General features: G+C 40.3%; 1 protein-coding gene across 1 annotated transcript in view; it reads right to left on the reverse strand.

Moving 5' to 3' along the window:
* Positions 1-14273, reverse strand: part of disp1 (dispatched homolog 1 (Drosophila)) — a 94994-nt gene that overhangs the window by 63750 nt on the left and 16971 nt on the right. Inside the window, exon 3 of the mRNA XM_062437374.1 lies at positions 2250-2327. The gene's annotated coding sequence lies outside the window, so the exon portion shown is untranslated. The remainder of the gene's footprint in view (positions 1-2249; positions 2328-14273) is intronic.

Here is a 14273-nt window from a genome sequence, read left to right on the forward strand (position 1 = left end):
CACAGCTGCTCCTTTAGCTGTGCTCCAAATTCACCCATGATTATACACACACACACACACACATGCACACACGCACGCACACACACACATGCACGCACACAAATAATAATAAATGAATCCATGCACGCACATATGACGCAGCCAAGCCATTGCACATGTACACTGGCAAACATATCCACATGTTGCTGAAGAAATACAGTAAATGCACCAATTATATGCATAGGTGCACACACACAAACACACAAACACGATACACACAACACACACACACACACAACAGTTTGTCTTTGCTACATCTGAACATGACAAGGCAGCCAATGTTAAGGAATCAGCAGGGACTGCAGGTCAGGGCAGAGCAAACCAGAAAGACAGATTGAGTGAGTGTGAGGGAGAAATGTGTCTGTCTGTCTGTCTGTCTGTCTGTCTGTCTGTCTGTCTGTCTGTCTGTCTGTCTGTCTGTCTGTCTGTCTGTCTGTCTGTCTGTCTGTCTGTCTGTCTGTCTGTCTGTCTGTCTGTCTGTCTGTCTGTCTGTCTGTCCGTGTATGTGTGTGTTTGTGTGTGCGTGCTCGTGATTACCTGTACATGCAAGGCTGCACTGAGCTTAAGATTTATACTTCAACATGAAGTCATGTGTTGGAAGAAGCGAAAGGGAACAGAGTTCACCCTGAACATTTCATAATATTTTTCTTGGTGGGGATAATTTGTGAACAGTCATACGCCATCACACATCGCTGTAACCACAAATCATCTGACAAGCATGTTTTGGGAGTTCAAATATGTAAAAAAAAAAAAAAAAAAAGGGCAGAATTAAATGATTAAAATCCAAAGCACATCAGCGTTAAGAGAGATATTTATGTTTTTTTTAATCCATCTCAAAAAGGTCTGTGAGGGCACTGCGAGCTGCGAGCTGTAGGTAAACACCTTTACCTTGTTCACTGACCCAGTTGTAGCGAGGTGAAGAACAAACATCCTCACCTTTTACCGGAGGCTTGTCTGGACTCGCCAGACAGAGGCACAAGGGGAAAAAAAGAAAAAGAAAGGACCAGCCTCAGGAACGGGTGCTTTACCTCTGCAGTTCCTTATTCCCTTAAATGCTTTCTTTATTAGGCTGTTTGTGATTAAGGGATACTGTCTTTTCCGTCAGTCACCCCTGATTGTAAGTTAGCCCTTATAGCACCGAAGCAAAGGGAAGAGAGGGTTTTTATGTTGGGTTTACAATAGAAGCTCTCCTCAAAAGATTTTTCACAACATTACATCAGATAAACATCAAAATCTGGACCGTAATGAGTACTTACGGTGACTGAAAAATTAAACAAATTAAAAGCTGTATTTCAGCCCTGGGTTACAGCTTTGTTGTTTGACAATGAAATCCGAGGCTAAGGTCCAAATATGGGTAACAAAAGACGTAAAACCTGTTTTCAATACAACGCCTCATAATTAATCCATCATCCATCAAGTCAGCCATTCAAAGCCAACAGCTGTCAAGATAATACAAACTCTCTTTCACTTTGTATTGGTACTCAAAGTGGCGTTCTCCTAGCTGCACTCGTAAAGCAACAAATAACAAGGTATCTCAGACGACGGCTGTGACCTTTTTGCTGAAATAATTGCATTCATTCAAATCTTTGTTTTTACATGACAGGTAAAAAGGTTGTAAATAGGTTGTAAATACAGAGTTATTACAACATTCACAAATTATGTCTGATTTGTGTTTCTTGAGAGGTAAAGTCAGGTGAGTCGACTGAACGGTTTGTGGACTCTACTTTGTTCGGTCTTTTCTCGCTAACGCTAACTAACCAGCTGTCTACAGTCATGAGGCTAATGTCAAAATAAACACAAACAGCAGGAGCAGATTAATTTGTGAGCGGACTTCACTTTTTTTGCCCTGTCTGTGCTGATTTGAAGCATCTGGTAGTGACAGTGCAAAGATGAACGTGATAACCCGGATTTTTTAATATGCACAATGATGACAGCCCTACAGGTGGTGCAGGTCTTTTATTATTCTTGCCCAACTGTTTTGCAGGTGTAGGCCTTAAAATATGATTATTTTCAGCATTTTACCTTTGAAACTGTCATTAAAAGAACATGTTTCTGTACCTGATTACTCTTTCCTTCATCTTTATGCATGTTTTCATAAAGCACTGCGCTTTATGAAGGGTATAACAAAAGCTGATCCGACTATTGAAGGTTACAAAATGGGTGAAAAAAAGGTCCATAATCATGTTTGAACCCAGTGTTGCAAGTCTTACCTGCGGGATGACAATGGACCATGCTCTGCATCTATTCATGCGTTCAGACTCTCAAACTCCTCACAGGAACAGACAAACCTGTGGAGAGACAAAAACAATATCTATCTGTCACCAGTGCTGTTTTTTAAGCATCATTACAATCACACTAGAAAAATGGATGATGTGGAAGTCTAAAACAACTTACAACACTACAACAAATAGGCTGAAAACACTGAGATACTATAGCATTCTTCACTCCGGTTTGAACTTGATTGCACTTCGGATACAAGGCTCAGAGCTGCTCACCACTTCATGCACTAAGTCATCAGAAACCATTTAATGTCATATCTTTCCTTCATTTAACAAAGACTTCCACTGGAGCAACAGATCAGCAGCAGCACTGCCGCAGGAATGTGGAAAACAAGACTTCTACAATGGCTGCATCTGTACCTAGGAAAAAACTTAAGACCTAACTTTCCATGAAAATCCTTTTGGAAACAGCCATTCACAGCTTGCCAACTTACAGAAACTAGCCTGCAAAAGAAGCGATGGAATTGAAAAAAATGTTTTAATTGGCAGAGAGGACAAGAAACAGACAGAGAATGCGTTCAGAAGGAGCTCCTGGAGACAGACCTCAGTGCTTTGTGGCTGCAATGCACATATACAAAACAACACCAACGAAACCCAGACAAACACACACAAACACTAACTAAACCTGCAAGTCTTTTCCTCTACCCCCTCTATTTAAACACACTGACCCTGCAGCTGAGAGGTCACCCACTGCCAGGTCCCCTCAGTCCGTTAATAAGGTCTGATGAGGTCGCTTAATGGTGAAGATTACACTCACTGACAGAACGACACCCAGTCATACATGTGAAGACATTCCTTTGCAGACTGGAAATCCTATTTTCACTAGTTAAAGCTGACTGATTACACCAAAACTACAGCCACACGATTGAGTCAAGGCTAGGCTAGGGGGAGGCAAGGAGGTGATGATTTGACAGGTGAAGCAAAGAGGAGATGAAAAGGTTTGATAGGAGGGTGAAAGAGCTAGCAGACTGTATCCACTTGCCTGTGACGCCAGAACAGGAAGGGACAGGTAGCCTAATAAGAAAGTTATGATATGTCCTTGAGTATGTCGGACAGCTCTGCAGAACAGAAGGCCATTCAAAACCAACATATGGTCCACATCACCAATTACCAAGGTGTGTGTCGATAGGGAGAAGATGAAGAGAGTGGTAGCCACAGAGGGAGTTTAAATATGGACAGATGAGGAGACGAGGGACTTTTAGCCAATTTAGAATAATGACCTCAGGTCAGAAGGACATATTTAACCCAACATAATGGCTCAAAGGTTCCTCCCTAGCCTCCCTGTCTGAAACAGTGTAAGTGTAGACAACTAAATTATTAAAAGCGTTCTCATTCAGACAACTTGATATTGAGGCCTGCCTCAGGAGAAATAACTGCTCAAATCTTGCCAGTTTTTGCGTCTTGGCGTACACAAGACGAGAATGTAATGCAAGCTTATACTAAAATTACTTTTTAATCAATAACATGTTCACTGTTTTGTTTTGGAGGTTTTTTTTTTAGACATGGCTTTTTGTTCTACACATATCAAGTGTTTATAATGTGTCCCATGTGGGCTGTATTACAAGAATAGGAAAGGAATGTTATTAATTTTTGACAAGGGAAATAAATCAGGTTTTACATCTAAGGTACAACAATTTAGATGAGCCTTGCCTAATCAATAGTCTTCTGGGACAGTTCTTGGGTGGGTTTAAAATCATGAATGTTTTTGGAAGCTTTTTGATCATTTTCATGGAACAGTTTCTGCCAAAAAAGGCCGACAGGAGACAACGGGAGAGAGAGAGAGAGATGGGTATGACGTACAAAAAAAGGTCTCTTGCCAGACTCAAATCAGGGATGTTGCAGATATGTGGCATGCTGAGTAACCATTTGGCTACAGGGGCCCTCAATTTGAATGTCGGGTAGCGTACATGGGATAAAGTCCTGCTTGTAAAGGAGAAGAGGAGTACTAATTAAGGTAAGGAATATAGAAGTGCTACTCTGGATTACTCAATTATTATAAATTGATTGTTGCAGGCAGCTCTATTGTGAACATGTGACAATAGTGTGTTGGGAGTGAAAACCCCCGGGCCTCCATGCTGAGTTCCGGGAAGACCAAAGTTGACCCTAATTAATTCACATACAACCATCTCACAGACAAGTCCCATCAACCCCAGTTCACTGGTAGGCCCAAGCCAAGCATGCATGCACCAATTAATCCAATGGCTTGAGTCACAGTCTGCTCTTATTTCCAAAAGAGTCACTCAAATTCTGGGTATTTGAATCCAGACAATCTCCCTCCAAACTCTACCCTCAGCACTACCTTCAAAAAGTTTAAGCATGAAGCCAGAGATTTTGGAAACAGCAGTGAGAAAGGTCGTCAAAAACTCAAGTCAGTGGTTTCACAATGAGCTAGGTTAGGCTTAATGGAACAACTCCCCCAAATTCCTACCTTTCCACAATGCTACAAACGTTCCCTTTGAGCCTGTGAAGACACAAACAATCTGTTGACTCAGTGGCAGAATCCTTTCCCCTAAGCCATTATTTGCTTTAGCAGCAATGACACAAGGGGAGGAATTTGAGCAATGCCTGTGTATCAGAGACTCATTTCCTCCAAGTGAGAGACATCTCCAGACAGACAAGACGGCACTGAAGTCTGGTTTAGTCCTGCGCCTTTGGCTGCAGGTCCTGCAGACATTTTACACACTGCCCTTCCTATGTTGAGGGGCACGCTTGTTATACATAGACATAAATTCATATACACAGACTGTACACATACTTGGAGGGGTTACACAGAAGCAACGTCAGAGTAACCAAACTCTGCACAGCTATTAACATCTTCTAACCATTTATTCTTGGAGCAAGTGCCAAACATGTAATAGCATGAAGCGTTCATACACGAGAACACTTTCAATCAGTCGTGAAACTATATTTTCCAATGACCTCATCAGTCTCAACAAGGGATTAGGGCCATCTCTCATCACTTGCTTGGTCTGTGTGAGTTCAGAGTGGCACCCAATCATTAGCCATCAGGGTGATAAAATCATCTGAAATTGTTCCATAGGAAGACATTGATCATATTTGAGCACGCCCTAATCCTTTGCTCTTTGATTATTTTCAAAGATTATTTTGTGTTGTACTTAGAAGAAATGACTACCAGCCTATAGGATTCCAGAGGGCTTACTGTCTGATTCTGTACAAATGGAAGTCTCTTCCAATTGTAAGGGATCAAAGAAGCCTCATAACTGCACCGCTTTCAAGTAGAAAATGAAAAGCGTGAAAAGTCAGAGCACGCTCTCTCTGCGATGGGATCAACTCAGACTCAAGCAGCCTTGAGAAAACTTTGCTTGTTCAATAGGGGATCAATGCCAAGTATTATTGTGGCACTTTGCCTTTTTCTTTTCTTTCTGTTGCTCTCAATGATATTTTCCACTGGTGGGTCAACTATATGTCATGAATTTAAATGCCAGTAAAATTCTATGTATGCTTTAAAGAGAATTGAAGGATGTCCTTTTTCTCTAGAAAGAAATGGAACGAGCTGTGCAAGCAGATTGGCAATCTTTGCACTTTATGGATGCCAGCCAAGAAGTATCTACCCTCCTCCTCTCTCCACTTGTGTCTTATTTCAGCTGTTCGATTTCATGCCAGATATGTAAATTGCTTCTGAAAGTCGCGCAGGAGCTCATACGGGACGGATCGGTGTTTTAAAGGCAACCAAAAAAAAAAAAAAAAGAAGTCAGTATCAGATAACATAGGCATATCAACATGGGAGATCTCCAGTGATGAAAGCAGTGATGTAGGGAGAGAGCACTGCGAAAAACAGCAATACCAAAACAGGCTATGGTAGTGTGGACTAAAGAAATTAAAAGATCGCAAGATAAGGGTCTGTGGGTAAAATGGGATAAAGGAAATTTTGAGTCAAGTCAGCACTCAGAGTAATCCCATCACAAAATATACAAGCTGCTTGACTGCACAAACTTTTAGAAAACTTTGACCAAAGTGCTTGCGGTATAAAAAAAAAGAAAAAGAGATGAATACCCACATGCACAGGCAAGTGTACATCCACCAGCACACACCTGTCTCCTCATATTTGTGTGGGTGGATCACTCACGCCAATGCTACTAAAACAAGTTTTATCTTACCCAGATAAAGAGAGCAGAGATCACAAAAGAGCTGGTTTTCTTTGGAAATTGGGTGTTAGGTAAGCTTCAAAGGGAAGTCTACAAGGACCACATTTTGTGAAGAGGCAGCCACAAGGAAATGTGTCATTGTATTTAACCAATGAATTAATTATTAACATTGAAACTATTCGCAAAGCTTACCTGAAATCACCCTACCTAAATCAATTTGTTTCAGACAGCAGTATGTTCTCAAAAATCACATAGGATCTGTGAAGTTCGGAGCGCAGTGCCGTGACACCTGAGGAGGATCAGTCAAGGAGATTTGTCTTTTGGTTCGTATTTCTGTTTTTCCAGTGAAATGACAAATGGGCATCAGAGCAGGACGAGGCACACAAGACAGGCAAACCTTGCAGCTGTTCCTGTGTGCCTTAGAGCTGTCACTGTTTGTGTTCCCAGGAGAGGCGGACAAAGCACTTCCAGGTCGCCCACTAACCTGCCTTCTCATTACCAAAGGTCATCCTGCTGAACACAACGCTGACCTCTCAAGCCAAAGGTTACTTGGAGAAGAGAAGCGTGAGGACAAAAAAGGGGGTTGGGGTGGAGGGATTAGGAGGAAAGGGGGCAGTGGGGAAGGTGAGTGAGAGATAAGACTAGGAACTGTCCTCGTGCCTCACCCCTTTCACTTTCATTTAACGTCATCCATCTCTAGACTTCCTGCACTCACATTGTTGTGTCACATAAATAATCTTGAATGTCTTCCCTCCATGAGGCCCTTCTTAAAGCCAAAACCAGCATATAATCAGATTAAAATTCTCCAAATAAGGCCACTGGGTTACATTAAAGGCTCTAATGTGAATGTTTCTTCTGTTGTTCCCTCCTATTTCCAGGTTAAGTGTCTGGCATTTGGCACAGGCCGGGGAGAATGCCTATAGATGGCATTGCTCTTAGATCACAGCAAGCTCATTAGCTCTGACCCGCTGTTGCGTTCACTCAAACCAGACCAAAGATGTGATAGGGTGGAAATTCAAAGAGGGTAGGGGGAGGAAGAGGGGAGAGGGAACAGATATGTTTCCTTGGATAAGGCAGAGCCTAATAATGACTTCCTGTATTTAGCCTGGAAAACTGAGAGGCACCACGGATGGTGAGAACACAAGTGCTATCGAAGAGCGCTGTAATTCCTTCGATACGATGTAATCCATCTCTAAGGTTATGTACAGTAGACTCGAGGATGCCGGGGCTGGGTGTATGTTGGGAGTTTACAACATCTGGATCTTGTAGTACATGCCTCTTGAGTTTCTGACAGCCTCCCTCTGACTCAATTGAGCAACAACCCTCTCTTGGTGCATCCACGCCGCCCCCCCCCTTCCCCCTTGTTTGCTTCTTCCTCTTTCCCTCCATCCTCCATCCTTTTCCCCCCTCTCTTTCAGGGCCATGTGAAAACTCCCAATTACCAGAAACATGAGAAGTGCTAACTGTTGGACATGAACTTGGAATATGCAAAACACAGGAGTCCTTAACAAGGACCATGCTGAAACGTGATTGAATGCGTCAGCAGGTCGTAAAAAGGCCCCCTCAAGATCAATGTAATTATGAAAGCTTTACGCAGAGGACTTTCCGGACTGGGCAGTGACCAGCGACAGGAGGAGGAGGTGAAGGGTGCTGCCAGCATTATGTTCCAGCAACAGAACCACCCCCCCTTTCAACCCAACAAGTGGAGAACAAGCAAGGTCTTCCAGCTGCCTTCCATCAGCCACTATAATAGAGCAGGGAAAAGAAAGACGGGACTAAAGAAAAGAGGTTTGTAACACCTGCAGCAGGGTGCCGGCAAACATTCCCTGGTCCTCCAGCCCCTTGGTGATGCACTCTATAAATCCTTGTGATTAGCTACAGTAGCGGGCCTAAGTGCCACTTAAATCAAACCCCAAAGGGGAAGTTGTTGTGACCTCCATGCTTTGGAAATGTGACTTAGGTCCAAGTGATTATTACAAAAACAAAGCTAGTTCTGTTTCCTTGCTGAGGATAGGATGGAAGGAGGAAGGCTGCGGACAAGTAAGCGTGACAGCAGGTTTGCAATAAAAAGCAATAATTTGAAGGATTCATGAGTATCAGAAGAAATAACTCCCTGGGATTAAGCTATTAAGTAACTTTCAACAAATAGTAAGTCCATTATGGGTTTCTTTTAGTACATTGTATTCTAGGCAGACTGAACACCAGAACAAGATACAGATGTGCATATAGAAGCTAAGCCAATGTGTTCACACAGTTAATGTTAAAACTCTATAGCTTGTAGTCTGCGTTATCTCCAAAATCAAAGTCAGCAACTGTCCATTAATCATATCTTCAAAGCTTCTCCCACTGGACAGCATCTCCCCAAAAGTTACAGCAAAGATGGGGGGAAAAAGGGGTTATGAGTTGTAAATCAGACTCAAAGCTATGTCAATGAAGAATTCACTGATCTATGATACGGCAGCGGGGGTTAATCACAACATTAATCTGACACAACACAGTTAGTCAATAAATGAGAATGTGATTGACCCCCAAGACTAACAAAAAAAGGAAAATCCACAAATCACAATTAAATCCACCTAAATGAAACAGCAGGCCTGACTACAGCACAGAGTCTCCAGAGGTCTATAAACCTGCCGTGCTTATGGTAACAGAGGGGATGGCACAGCTCAGGTCAGACCTGCCAGAGTATTGTTGACAGTTGACACAGACCAGACTCGACTGCACTCCGGGACTTGTAAGAGTACAACCAGTATTTCTACATACAATCTGTCAGCGGGATTATACTCGAACATCAATAACCAAACACTACTACAACTACTACTGGACTCTTGTGAAGAATGACTGGGATCTGGCAAGATTAAACAAAAAGTATAAAGACACATTAATCCAACATTCAGATATTTCTTATCCTGTGTCCAGACGATACATAGAAAATATGTTAGAAATGATAGTTATGAAGCAGGACTTTCTCTTACTACTTTTTACACTTTTATGGCAAGTTAATAAGACCACTTTGGTGTCATTGAGCTGCTATCAGAGCTTTTAAACTCATCCCAATTACAACATAGTAACAACATTGTTTAATAATTATGTATATATCATATACTGGATATTCAACATGTGCATATCATTTAAAATATGAACTGTAGAATTGCTTGATTTTTGATTGTGGTATTTTTGTGTCCCACAATGCATCACATAATGAAAATAAAGTACTTACACATGGACGGAAAAAAAGTGGATAAAAGCAAGACAAAGCTCAGAGACAGAAATACAGTATTAAATCCTTGAAAAGGTCATTTTTAATTGGTTTAGTTCAGATTACAAATTTCTACATTTAAAGTAGTGTTTAAATCTGACACACTACATCGAAAATAATAAGTGGATTAATTGATTTATTGTCCCATGAAAATTTAATCTGCAACATCTTTTAAAACTGGATTAGATGTTTAATTCATCAATCATGCTGTATCTCCAACCATTCTCTGGTTGTTATTGAGGATTTGCTCCTTTTCTGTGTTTTATATCAAGTCAAGTCAGGTCAGGTTTATTTATATAGCGCCAAATCACAATAGAGGTTATCTCAGGGCAATTTTCACATAGAGCAGGTCTAGACTGTACTCTTTAATTTGCAGGGATCCACATGAGCAAGCACTTGATGACAGCAACAAGGAAAAACTCCCCTTATTATAATCCCCTTATAAGTGACTATCACTGATGGATTGAATAACTTTTGGTTTTGGACGGTCCCTTAAATGAAACATCTCAAGACATCATTTTAGAATCTGGTAAAATGTGATTTACATATTTTGACCAGTTAAATGGACTGCCAACATTACTACATAGTGTCTACTTGTATGTATTACTTTATAGTAAGGAATTAGACTCTTTACTCTTGTTGACATGGTGGACAACTACTGGTGCACATCAAACTCTCTCTACTGATACATGATGAAACTCTGCTGTTTGATTGAATAAGTATAGTGTAGTTTTTACAAGCACATCTACAAAGTGTAACAGTTTCTTTAAATCTTAGTGCTCAGTAGAAAAAATCCATATGAGTCTGTTTTACATATATGCTGTGATCTCTTGTGTTTTGGGGTTTTTTTCTTGGGGAAAGTCTTGTTGGGGGGACATGAAAAGGTGAACTTCTAGCATACTGTACCCTGTCAGCTGTGGACTAGTTGTTCAGAAACACATACGTACTGTGAACATGCAAGAAAGAAACATGAAGACCAACTGTTAAGATGAAATCATCACAAAAAAAGAAAATCACGTCATCAAGCCTCGACCCTTCAGCTCAAATATATCAAAAGTATATAACAAATATAACAAATGAAAGAATAAAAACTGTGTGTTCATGCACATAAAAAACTGCAAGGTGAGGCACACAAGGACAGACATATACAATCATGCATTCACACAGGCACACACACAGAGTCAAGCACTATTAAGTGAAACACTCTAGAGTTGGCCTTGACTGTTGAGGACATCCTGCGAGAAGATTTATGTCTTCACTAGCAGTTACGGGTGATCAAGAGTCAAGTCTATAGAGAGAAGGTAGTTTCAATATGCGAATGCCTTTGAAAGCCAGAAGTCCGGGTTTTCCACCAGCACTTAAACGCAACATGCATTTGTGGGTCTGGAGGCTGTGAAAAAGAGTCTCAAAAGTCCAAACACAAATGTAATGTAATCATTTTTAGACATTTATATACACAGGATGCTTTTAAAAAGCAAATGTTATTCTTGAACTTTAAGTTTGATATGTTTAATGCCGACATTCATTATTATTATTCAAGTTGGGTTGTATTTGTAAAATCGTTTTACAATTGTTCAAATTGGTTGGAAAATGCATTGTGGACATGGTAAATTACTCACAAATCATCATGAACATTTGTAAATCATGTTTTTATTTGAGGATCATGAAACATGCATTCGTAACCACATACTGAGGCCAATTTCTCTCCATAAAGTCCCACAGATTGATGGATTGATATAAGACTTGGACATCTTTGCCAAGAGTTGTGTTTAGGGCTACATCTAATGATTATTTTAATTGATTAATTCCTTGATTCGTTATTTGGTCTATAAAATGTCAGAAAAAGGTACAAAATGTCGATCACTGCTTCCGAAAGCCCAAGGTGACATCCTCAGATATATTTAGTTAACTGTAATAGAGGACTAAAGAAACCAGAAAATATTCCCATTTAAGAAGCTGGAGTGAGAGAATTAGGACTTTTTTCCTTGAAAGGGTTAACTGCAATGACTCCAAATGATAAATCACTTGTGAAAATAGTTAACGATGACTTTAATAGTGGACAACTCATCGATTTATTGACTATTCATTGCAGCTGTAGTTGTGCCCATTCATTTGTGCATGTGTAGGCTCTCATGTACTCAGAGGAGGCAATCTGGCTTCAAGCCCCTGTGTTTCAAAATAAGAGGAAACAAATGACTCAAAATCCACAAAGCCCTTATTATATTGCACAGGATTGGAATAATTTATCTAAAATTGGCAATGTGCAATTATACTATGTACCCCACTAGTGAGACACATAAACACAAATATAATTGAAGCGATAATTTGTGATGTCTTTATATAAACAGCCTGTTCTGTTGTGTTCCAAACATCTTACGTCTGGTAGGTCTGTACATAATAAAAACTCAGCACACAGGAAATTACACATTTTATGTTTCCAGTAAAAGTAGTTTGTTTGTTATAAATGTAACTAGCAGAGAAATCACCAGGAAAGATAAGCACCACCTACAGAAAAACACAATAATGGACACACTGTTTGACTCCAAAGTGATCTCTGGGAAATGAAGTGAAAGAGTTACACAGTTACTCTTTGTGCTGAACGCTTCCACTTCTGGGAAAAATGTAATAAAATCTGTGGTAATAACACACATCACCTCTGCTGGTAATTACTTCAACCCAAACACTGGTTACATATCTACAGTAGTTTAGCTTCCTACGCCTATGATGGGCTTCTTCACCAGCGAATCAGAGCTGAAGATAACTGAAATGAATTCAAGTTTTGAACAAAATACGACACTGTAGTTGACAAATTCATCTAAAACTGACATAGAATCAGAAACGGAAAAAACTGTACACACACTGTATTATAATCTAAAGCTATGTAATTGGATGTGATTTACGGAAATGCCCCTTTAGCATCCTTATTACCATCTCACATGACTTATATAACATTACTTTAAAAGGTGCAATAAATGACATTAAGCCTCACTAGATGTGCAGAGAATAAGTCTCTGTGTGTGTTATCCATCACATTTCCAAGATGGCTAATTACAGCTAAACAATGCGCTAAAATATGTTTCTGAAAGCATTTGAGGTGTGAAATAGGCAACGCAGTAACAGAATCTGCCTAGTTTGACTGTTTAATCTGAGTTGTGGGCTTTCTTTTTTGTCACCTCCCACCCCCCAACTTCATTAAGTAAACAACACACAATTGTTTTGGTTTGAAATGTCGGTGCTATAGCGCGACATCTAGTGGCCGAATGTTGCGTAGTGCAACTTTACGTAGATCTACTCACATTTTTGCAGGATATTTTTAGAAAATCATTTTTGGCAGGAATCAAGTTATCATGAATCAAATAACTTAAATATTATTAGTATTAGTAGTAGTAGTAGTAGTATATTTATATTTACTTTTTTTACCTTTATTTATACAGTATCTGTGACAAAGGCCGAAAGGAAACAGGGAGAGAGAGAGGGGAATGACCTGCAGTATAGTTCCTTGCCCGGATTCAAACCAGGGACACTGCGATTATGTGGCATGCGCTCTAACCACTCGACCACCAGGGCGCTCCATACTAACAGATTTGTGTAAATTATGCAATGTACAGTATTTTAATGAAAGTTTTATTACTTTAAATCTACTTAATACTATTACGTTTCACTTTATTGCCATAGTTAGTAACCACCGATCACATTTTTAACGTGTTCACAAGCTTGTGCCTTCAACTTTGTACCACAGAACCAGATATTTTCCAGTGCGGTTGTTCATCTTTTGTACTGATGATTCATCCGGCAGAGTTTCATGCCCATTCAAGCCGTTCACGAATGAATGGGACTTTTACTTGCGGAACAAGTGATCCTCTCACTTCAAAACTCCATAGATTTTCCCTCTCTGTAGTTGATCTTGCAGCTTGTCTAGACAAGCTTTAAGAAACACATTTTAGCACATTAATTAAACACAAAGTGATCCTTGCACTCATTTTCCACAGTAAAAACTGCCTGCTTGAGCTAAGGCATTATAGATTCAGTAAGCAGAGATGCACTTCTAAAATACTAACAGGACTTATTGAAGTGGTAGAATTTGCTTTATTATTCATTTATGTGCTTAAAGGCTTGTTTTGTCATGCCTTGAAAGAAAATGTACTGTACATTTCCAGCTAATAAAGCACACAGGCAGCTGACAAAGGCAACAGACAGTATCTGGATTTAGACTATGGCTAGAATAAAGGCCAGGAAAAAAAAAACCTTTACAGCTGACAATGTTAGGAAAAACTTAAATGATGAATGGGAGGAAGAGAATGTGAAAAGAAAATATGGAAACTGCAGTAAAAAAGAAGGAATGAATGCTACAAGAAATAGAAAAGAGCGCCCTTAATTGTCAGACAAGTGGCGCTCAGTTGTGCTTAGAGTTCAGGCCTGTGTTAAAAGCAGCTCCCAACATCCTGACTCTACCCAACGTAATCATGCAGTTCAGACCACAGAGACCATATAGTGGGGATTGAGGGGTTGCCAACACCCCAACGAGTGCCATTAGTAAATATACTGGAACACAGAAGCCAGGCGGGCAGCTTTGCCAGAACCCTCAGCCCC

Source organism: Scomber scombrus, chromosome 17, assembly GCF_963691925.1.
Source record: "Scomber scombrus chromosome 17, fScoSco1.1, whole genome shotgun sequence".
Lineage (NCBI taxonomy): Eukaryota > Metazoa > Chordata > Actinopteri > Scombriformes > Scombridae > Scomber > Scomber scombrus.